Genomic DNA, 7,967 nt, shown 5'->3' with positions numbered 1-7,967 from the left:
ACAGCCATGAAGATCCGACACAAAAAAATAGCCCTGCGTGCAGCTGCAGTGATATTCTCCCCCCTCAAGACTGGTGCAGTTTTGAGCACATCCGCCATTCTCATTCGCACAGCCGTCTGCAACAAGAACGGAACGTAGCCAAGGCTCAGGTTAAAACTTCAAGTTTGGAGACATGGCTTCGGTTGATCAAATCTCCGTTGTTACTTTGTCAATTGTGTTTTATCATACATCATGACAATGTATCACGCTTTCATGATCAGTTAATCATACAGCATTTGCTATGATCATTTCCTTTGATCGTATTCTATTTAAGCAGGATAATCACACTTAGGCTGTTGCTTGGTGAATATATGCATTACTGAAATTCACGAAGCTAGTCGCAGTGCCCCTTGCACAAAGCATTGATCATGATCGAGGGAAATTTCAACACTTCTAGTATTTTTGACAGTCCAATCATTTAGTAGGAATTATGTCACTGTTCCATTAATTATGAGATACAAATTACTCGCATAAGTGGTATCTGTTAATGTTCCACTTTTCATAGACTTCTTTTTTTTGTCACATGTAAAACAATGCCAGTTCTAAGCAAGCTGCTTGGGACCTCAAACCTACACAAATATACAGAAACACACGCACATGTAGACTGATATAAGCACACACACAGACAGACGGACACACAGACACACCCAAAACAATATGACAAGCATGAGTGTGTGATAACTGATGTCCTAAAATGGACCCACATACCTACCTACTATACCGGTACACACGGTATACACAATTGAGCCATGGCTCATCGGTGCTGTGCTGTCCAGAGCAAGACTATCCGATATCTTACGCTGGCAGGAGGCGAGCGGGCAGGTACCAAAGGCGAAGAACTTGTCACCATTGTGAGAAGGAAAAGCCAAGTCTACAATCATCTCTACCCTAGCGGCCGGAGGGCACAAGAGCACGTTGTTGATGTAGGGGTCGGAGTTGTACTCATCAACGCACCTGGAAACACGACAGCCTTAGTATGTCTACTCCATGTTCAAAAGGAAATTATATAGACAGAGACAAGGAATCAATTTAGGGAGCTTTGAAAAGCCTTGATAGATACGTAACAGGTAACATTTCTATACAAAATGTCTTAAATAATAGTCAAATGCTCAATTTTGAACTTTGAATTTTTTTAGAAAGAGTAATGCACCCTGGCCAGATCAGTAGGCAGGTGCACTAACAATACGCGATTTCACTGCTAACGTAACGTGTCACGGGTTGTACCGGATGTGTTCAGGTGTGCTGGAACTGCCCCCCTCCACTGCATAGTTCTCCCCACAGCCGGTCGCGTTGAGTCCGAACTCTGCGCACAGGTTTTGGTAGTCCCTGCACCAGCTTTCAGAGGCGGACAGCCCGTAGCCATCAGAAGGAATCCTAGCCTCAATGGCGAAGAAGTCGACACCTTGATACTGCAGGTTTGCAGTGCGGAGGACCTCGAAAGCGTGGTTTCCTGTCAGTGAAAGATTATGACACCAATAAAAGCGATGCAGCGAACCCCTCTATGTTTTCAAATAGTTTAGAGTTTGAAAGTGTTTCGCAGTTGTACTGTTCGTTATGGAAGGTGCATGTACATGGTGGCTGGTGTTGGTGAGTGGTTGACTTCTTTAATGGATAGTGTGAGATAGTGGTGTTGGTTCTGGTTAAAGGTGTAAGTGGAAGGTGTGAGTGGGTGGTGTTGGTGTGTAGTTTGGGTGAATAGTGTTAGTGGGTGGTGTGGGTGGGTGATGTGGGTGATGTTTGTGGGCGGTTCGGGTGAATGGGTTAGTGGATAGTGTGGGTGGCTTTTGTTTTTGTGTGGTTCGGGAGAATAGTGCAAGTGGATAGTGTCTGTGATTGGTTCGGGTGAAAAGGTAAGTGGATAGTGTGGGTGGATGGTTCGGATGAATGGTTAAAGTGGATAGTATGGGTGGATGGTAGTGGTGAGTGGTTCGGGTTCATTGGTAAGTGGATAGTGTGGGTGGGTGGTGTTGGTCGGTGGTTCGGGTGAATGGGTAAGTGGATGGTGTGGGTGGGTGGTGTTGGTGGGTGGTTCGGGTGAATGGGTAAGTGGAAGGTGTGAGTGGGTGGTGTTGGTGTGTAGTTTGGGTGAATAGTGTTAGTGGATGTTTTTTTAGTGATGCGGATCGATCGATTCTATTTGTTTAAGTGGCATAACAAATTTAGGTACTTGGCGTCTCTGCCTTTGCACACGGTGTAAACAATCCTGTTTCCACTTCCGTCAAATGTAAAGTCTCTTGACACGGTAGAGTACTTACAGTCTGATATGTCACGGTTGCAGTAATTATACGAGCAGTGTCTAAAGCCGATAGTGCTGGTTTCTGTAACCGAGATAGAGAAAGCTAAATTCGCCAGACTTGCAAGGGCATCGTCACGGAAGAGCGCGTTGTCGGTGTAGGGGTCGGAGTTGTACTCAGTCACGCACCTGATGGGAACACACAAACGATTGGTCATGACGATCTGCACTTCAGATATTGATGTAAAATCTTGTACAGTCTCAAAACAAGTAGTTAGATGACCAAACTTCCCTGTTACTGTTCACATTTACTGGAGACGCAGCGGGTCACTATCTGGATACACGACCTGGTCTTAACAAGATAATGCAGAAGAATCTCTAAAGGGTTTTTCAGGGTATCCATGCATCATAGTCTCCTTTTCTTGTAACGGTATCTACGTAAAAATCTTACCATGGAGCTGGTTTCAGCACAGCTTTTACAATGTATTGGTTCCCACATTATCTGTTAGAGCATTTATTTCATCACCACATCACCTTAACTCCAGGACAGCCTAATGGCATCCATGGCTAATACGGGCCACAATTTCTAAAAGAAGCTACAGCCCAGTTCAGATAGCATAAAAAGACAAGTTTAACTATTAGCGTGCACGTGTCAGATCCTACCGCGCAGTGCCATCGCTGAAATTTGGCCCTGTCTCGAGTGCATAGTCCTCCCCACGGCCCGTGGGTCTGAGTCCGTATTCCGCGCACAGGTACATGTAGTCCGTGCACCAGGAGTCAAAGTTAGACAGGCCGTCAGCCGGCAGTCGCGCCTCGATGGCGAGAAAGTTGATTCCGATGCCATTAGAGTGGAATCTCCCAGGGTATGCCTGGTTCTTAGTCCTCAAGACTTCAAAGTTGTGGCGTCCAGCTGAGAGAACGGTATTTGCGGTAATATCTCAATCTTTATTGCAAATTCATGCCCGAGGGCCTAATTGCATACAGGGTAAAGTAGTAGTGGTATACATAAACATACTTAACAAAGAAGGGAAATGATAATCATAGATAAATAAAAAGGGAATAACGTCTAAACTAAATCAATTTCTACTTAAGCTAATTAATGGGTTTGACTTCTTTTCCGTATGCAGTAGAAGATGAATTGTCCAACATTCTCATATATAAAGGGGTTGGACGACTTAAGCAAGAAGATGGATTTTTTTTTTTGTTGGTCGGTAAGATTATAAAAGCTTGGAAATTTTTTGTAGATTTCAAGGAAAAGTTTCATTCTTTCTGAACTGTGATGTGAACATTGACAAATGAAATGCATTTCATCTTCCACTGCTTTCTCTGAATAATATCAACAATATCAACAATTCTGGTAATATCAACAATTCCTGGTAACAACGTAAGGTTGTAATTAAGGTAGCCAAGTCGATGTAAATTCCAAAATGGCAAGACGGAGGCCTTTTAGACATGGTTACTGACTTTAGATGTTCTTGGTTTCGATCAGAAGCAGGTTCCTTGTAGGTCATATGGCATAGATACAGGTATTTGGCCCCAAACCTAGAGGTCCTGGGTTCGATCCTGCTATACTATGTAACTTGTGCCCTTGGTATAATGGCCCTTTACACGACATTCCTCACCCCAACCAGGTGCAAAATGAGTCAGGTACCTGACTTCAATAAGGGAGGTAAAGGCGGTGGAACTACTACTCTTACTATTATGTACTCGTTAGGAGAAATCGCAAACGACGTAGCCATTGAGTCATTAATGAAAATAGTGGCCCTGTAATAAAGTTCAACCGCAAATTCCCCTTCTAAAGAAGAATGGTATAACAGTTCCCCACCTTCACAACTACGTCGGTCTGACTGCAACACGAAGCCAGTTTGACAGGTACACGTGCTCTGACCGTCCCAGAAATGCTGGCAGCCGCCATTACCTGTTGGGAGAACAAACCACAGTAAGGTAACGGTCACGGATGAGCAGAAAATGGCGCAACGTGCAAGTGGGATCACGCTTCTACAAATAGAGACAATTAGAAAGAGGTTAGGGTTCTGCTATTGACAAGATATCGACGAAACGTACATTTTTGCGGTGGAAAAAAATAAAGGAAAATACAATATGAGCTCATTTTAATGACATCATAGCGACAAAAGTGTAAAAAGTACACGGGTGCGTCTCACAAAAGTATGTCAATACCAAACTAGACTTCATTTGCTCCTAATGATAGGAGGTTTTGCTCATGCAGTCTTCATTACAAAATTAAGTTCCTTTCACCCCCCAAAAAATATAGGCATTATGATTTTATACATTTTGGAGGACTAAAAACAAGAAAACTTAATAACAATTCTATCCAACACACGTGTAAAAAAATGGTCGCGTTAACGACAATTAACATCAACGTAAAAATAGAGCTCATTTACTATCAACGCCATGCAACAGGTATTTACTCATTCAATCTCTATAACACAATTAGATTTATCAAATCAATACATAATAGAGGCGTGAGGTTTTTTTTTTTTTTTGTAAAACAAAACCTCGGAGGAAACCTCAGCATAACGTATGTCTTGTGATGGATAGAGCTATAGAGGCAACAGTTAGTGGTAAAGTTATGGTGTTAATAATGTAAGTGCAAAATGTGGTCCTTCTGATTTTGTGCACAGGACAATAATGAGCAAGAATTATTCACAAACATGTCAAAATATTCATCTTACATTGACGAATCGATATACAATGATTATCGAAAGGTGTAAAAAAATATATCCCAGAACACAACATAGTTTGGACCCGTTCGGTCATTCTAATCGCACAAACCATGTGGATGGTTGAGGCTTAATACACTTGTTCTGTAAAGCGAACTGAGACGAGTAAGACGACCCTGATACTCACTGTGAGGCGTTAAACCTTTACACACGGTGTACACAGTCTGGTCTTCATTTCCGGGCAAGGCGTAATATGGGTTGTAGAGAGCTTGGGTACTATCGGATATGTTTCGCTGGCAGTATCCGCCACAGCCACTCCGAAGCGAAACTCCGAAGGAAGGAGTTTTTGGCTGAGAAAGCCAACTTTGCAATCTCGTCAACAGCTCTATCCGTAGAGGAGTCTATCACGTAGTTGTTGTAGGGGTCTGAGTTGTATTCAGTGTCGCACCTGGAGGCACATAAGAACATTATTTTCTGAAGATATTTTTAATCACTGTTTTAGGGTAATCTCTTTAGCTTTCTAAAACTAATTTCCAAGGACTCGCAACAAATCTATTAACACAAACTTAACAAAAATCATATAACATCAAACATAATCAAACATAGGGGTGATAACTTATCTGACGGATTCAACATATAAAATGTCCGTTTAAAGCTGATGAGGCCACGTTGATTTTATTGTATGGATGGAATATCCCAGGACAGGAAACAAGACAGATCCCTGGAAAAGTACCCAGACAGGTTGAAGGACAGGTAACAAGACACTTCTACTGCTCATTGGTCCTACCCAGCTATGCTTCTGCCGGTAGGGCGGAGTCCGAACCCTTCACAAAGGTTCTGGTAGTCCCGGCACCAGTTCTCTGAGGCCGACCAACCGTCAGCAGGCAGCCGCGCATGGATGGCGAAGAAGTCCACCCCTTTATACTGCTGGTTTGTAGTTCGTACGACTTGGAAAGCGTGATTTCCAGCTGATAAAAAATGAGCATTATAATTAGGCCTGTGATACTATGGAGACAGAAATTGTAACTATACGTGCTAAAGCAAAAACATACCAGCGAGCTTATCCACGGGAACAAGTCTAAGAATTGCAGCATAACTAACTTAACAAAAAGGCTGTTGATCACAGTTTCTCTAACAGTCCCAAACTATTCATTTTGGTCTTTAAAAACAAATGAGTATCAAATAACATTTGTGTACTGTGTAGAGCTTATTGCAATTCATAACAACTCCCATACACAAATCATTTAGAAATTCAAACATCTACGTACTAAACACCAAATTACTTTAGAGCACTAGAAATTTTTAGATGTCCAGAACTGCCAATCACAGTGACTGTAAAGCAGACAGCTGCGTCCGCTTTCATGTTTGTGTTCCTATGATGTATTGTAAAAACCCTTTATCCGTAAAAACGTAACAAACAAGAAAACAAAACATACCGGCTGCTGTTGGAGCTGGAATTCCTGGAAGGAAAGGTTAAAAATTGGTTAGTACATTTTATTTCTGGCTTCTTCAAACTCTATTATATTAATAGATTATAATGGTTTGGTCACCATTAAAAAACATTCTGGAAAACTGCTCTTTGGCCTTGGGTATAATATTTTGTTTTCGTCGTGCACAAAACGTGAGGCCATGTCTCATTAAATATTCAGAGGTTTTATGTATCTTTACATTATGGTTGATTGCTCCTTTTGTTGGCACAGCTTGCCACTCCTTACTACCACATGAAAAATGACCTTTTGAAAACAACTGTATGTAGGAGAATAAATAGACTTTATGTACCAAGTCAAATCTGTTTTGGAAGAGAGTCAGAGAAATGAAACACATTCCGCATGCATGACACGATAAAGTGTTGGTTGCACTCCGAGGCATAGCCGCCTATTTTCGTCATTGTCCGGACGGTGTGTAACTTATGGGTTTTCCAGTCTACAGGGACAGAACTGGGATGTGTGGTTGGAACTGGGATGTGTGGTTGGAACTGGGATGTGTGGTAGGAACTGAGATGTGTAGACAAGCAGGTGACTTTCTGCATTCCTCCAGAATTAAATCGCTTTAATCGGGAGTACAGGACAGGACAAGATAGAAGGTGCTCAAAACAGCCTCTGTACTGTAGACCTGGGCCCCGTGTCCTTGAATGGGTGTGGTCACCTGTTGCAGGATTTGTGCAAAATATGTGCAAAATACGCGTGCTTTTTGGCAGTAAGTTGCCATCATGTGTGGTAATCTACAAAGAGTATCTAGAATTTTACCTAATTTTCTTGAAAGAATGAATGTTTGAACGAATATGCCATATTTGAGACAGAGTTTACCTGCCTTAAAAATGTTATCCTATGGGCAAAGTGTTTAGTTTGTCGAAGCACAGGCACATATGACGTTCAGGTTCGAACCTGCACCTAAGTATATGCACGGGTACAGGTACAGAGTTCTGGTCACACATTGCAAAGAATAAATAGATGGCAGGCTTATTTGCAACAACAAGCATACCGTTACAGCTGGCGGAATCGGGGTATGAGACAGAGAGCATTCTTAAAAATCATTCAACAACTCTACACTAAAATGTTAAGTACTAGTCTTAAATTTTTTTTCTGGAGGTTCTGCACCTGAACCGTCTTAAAGTTGTCCTTTGTTCTCAGTGTTCTGCCGTATAGCCTTCTCCATTTAGGGGCAACTAACTTCAGAAGGTGACCATGGGGGATTTTGATATGGGCAATGCAATTTTCACGCAGATTTTACGGCGTCTCAGGTCCAGGGATGTAAGTGAAAACTGTTCTTAAGCTCTGTCATACCTAACATGGCTTCTACCTAGATTTACGAATTCATTCTTTGGAAAAAAAAAACTACCGGCCACACTTTCACCTCGAGCAGAAGTAATTTTGCAGCAGACGACAACTTTAGTACAAGCAAATATCGCGTAAGAAAAAAACTGTATCCCCAACCCGTGACAATCAGCAGCCAACAGGCGATTCCAGCGGAGACCAGTCGGCTCCTCGTGGCCCGGCGGTCCCGTCCGGCCATGG

The sequence above is a fragment of the Branchiostoma floridae genome, chromosome 5, assembly GCF_000003815.2.
Source record: "Branchiostoma floridae strain S238N-H82 chromosome 5, Bfl_VNyyK, whole genome shotgun sequence".
Taxonomy (NCBI): Eukaryota; Metazoa; Chordata; class Leptocardii; order Amphioxiformes; family Branchiostomatidae; genus Branchiostoma; species Branchiostoma floridae.
Note: the sequence above shows the minus strand (reverse complement) of the source record.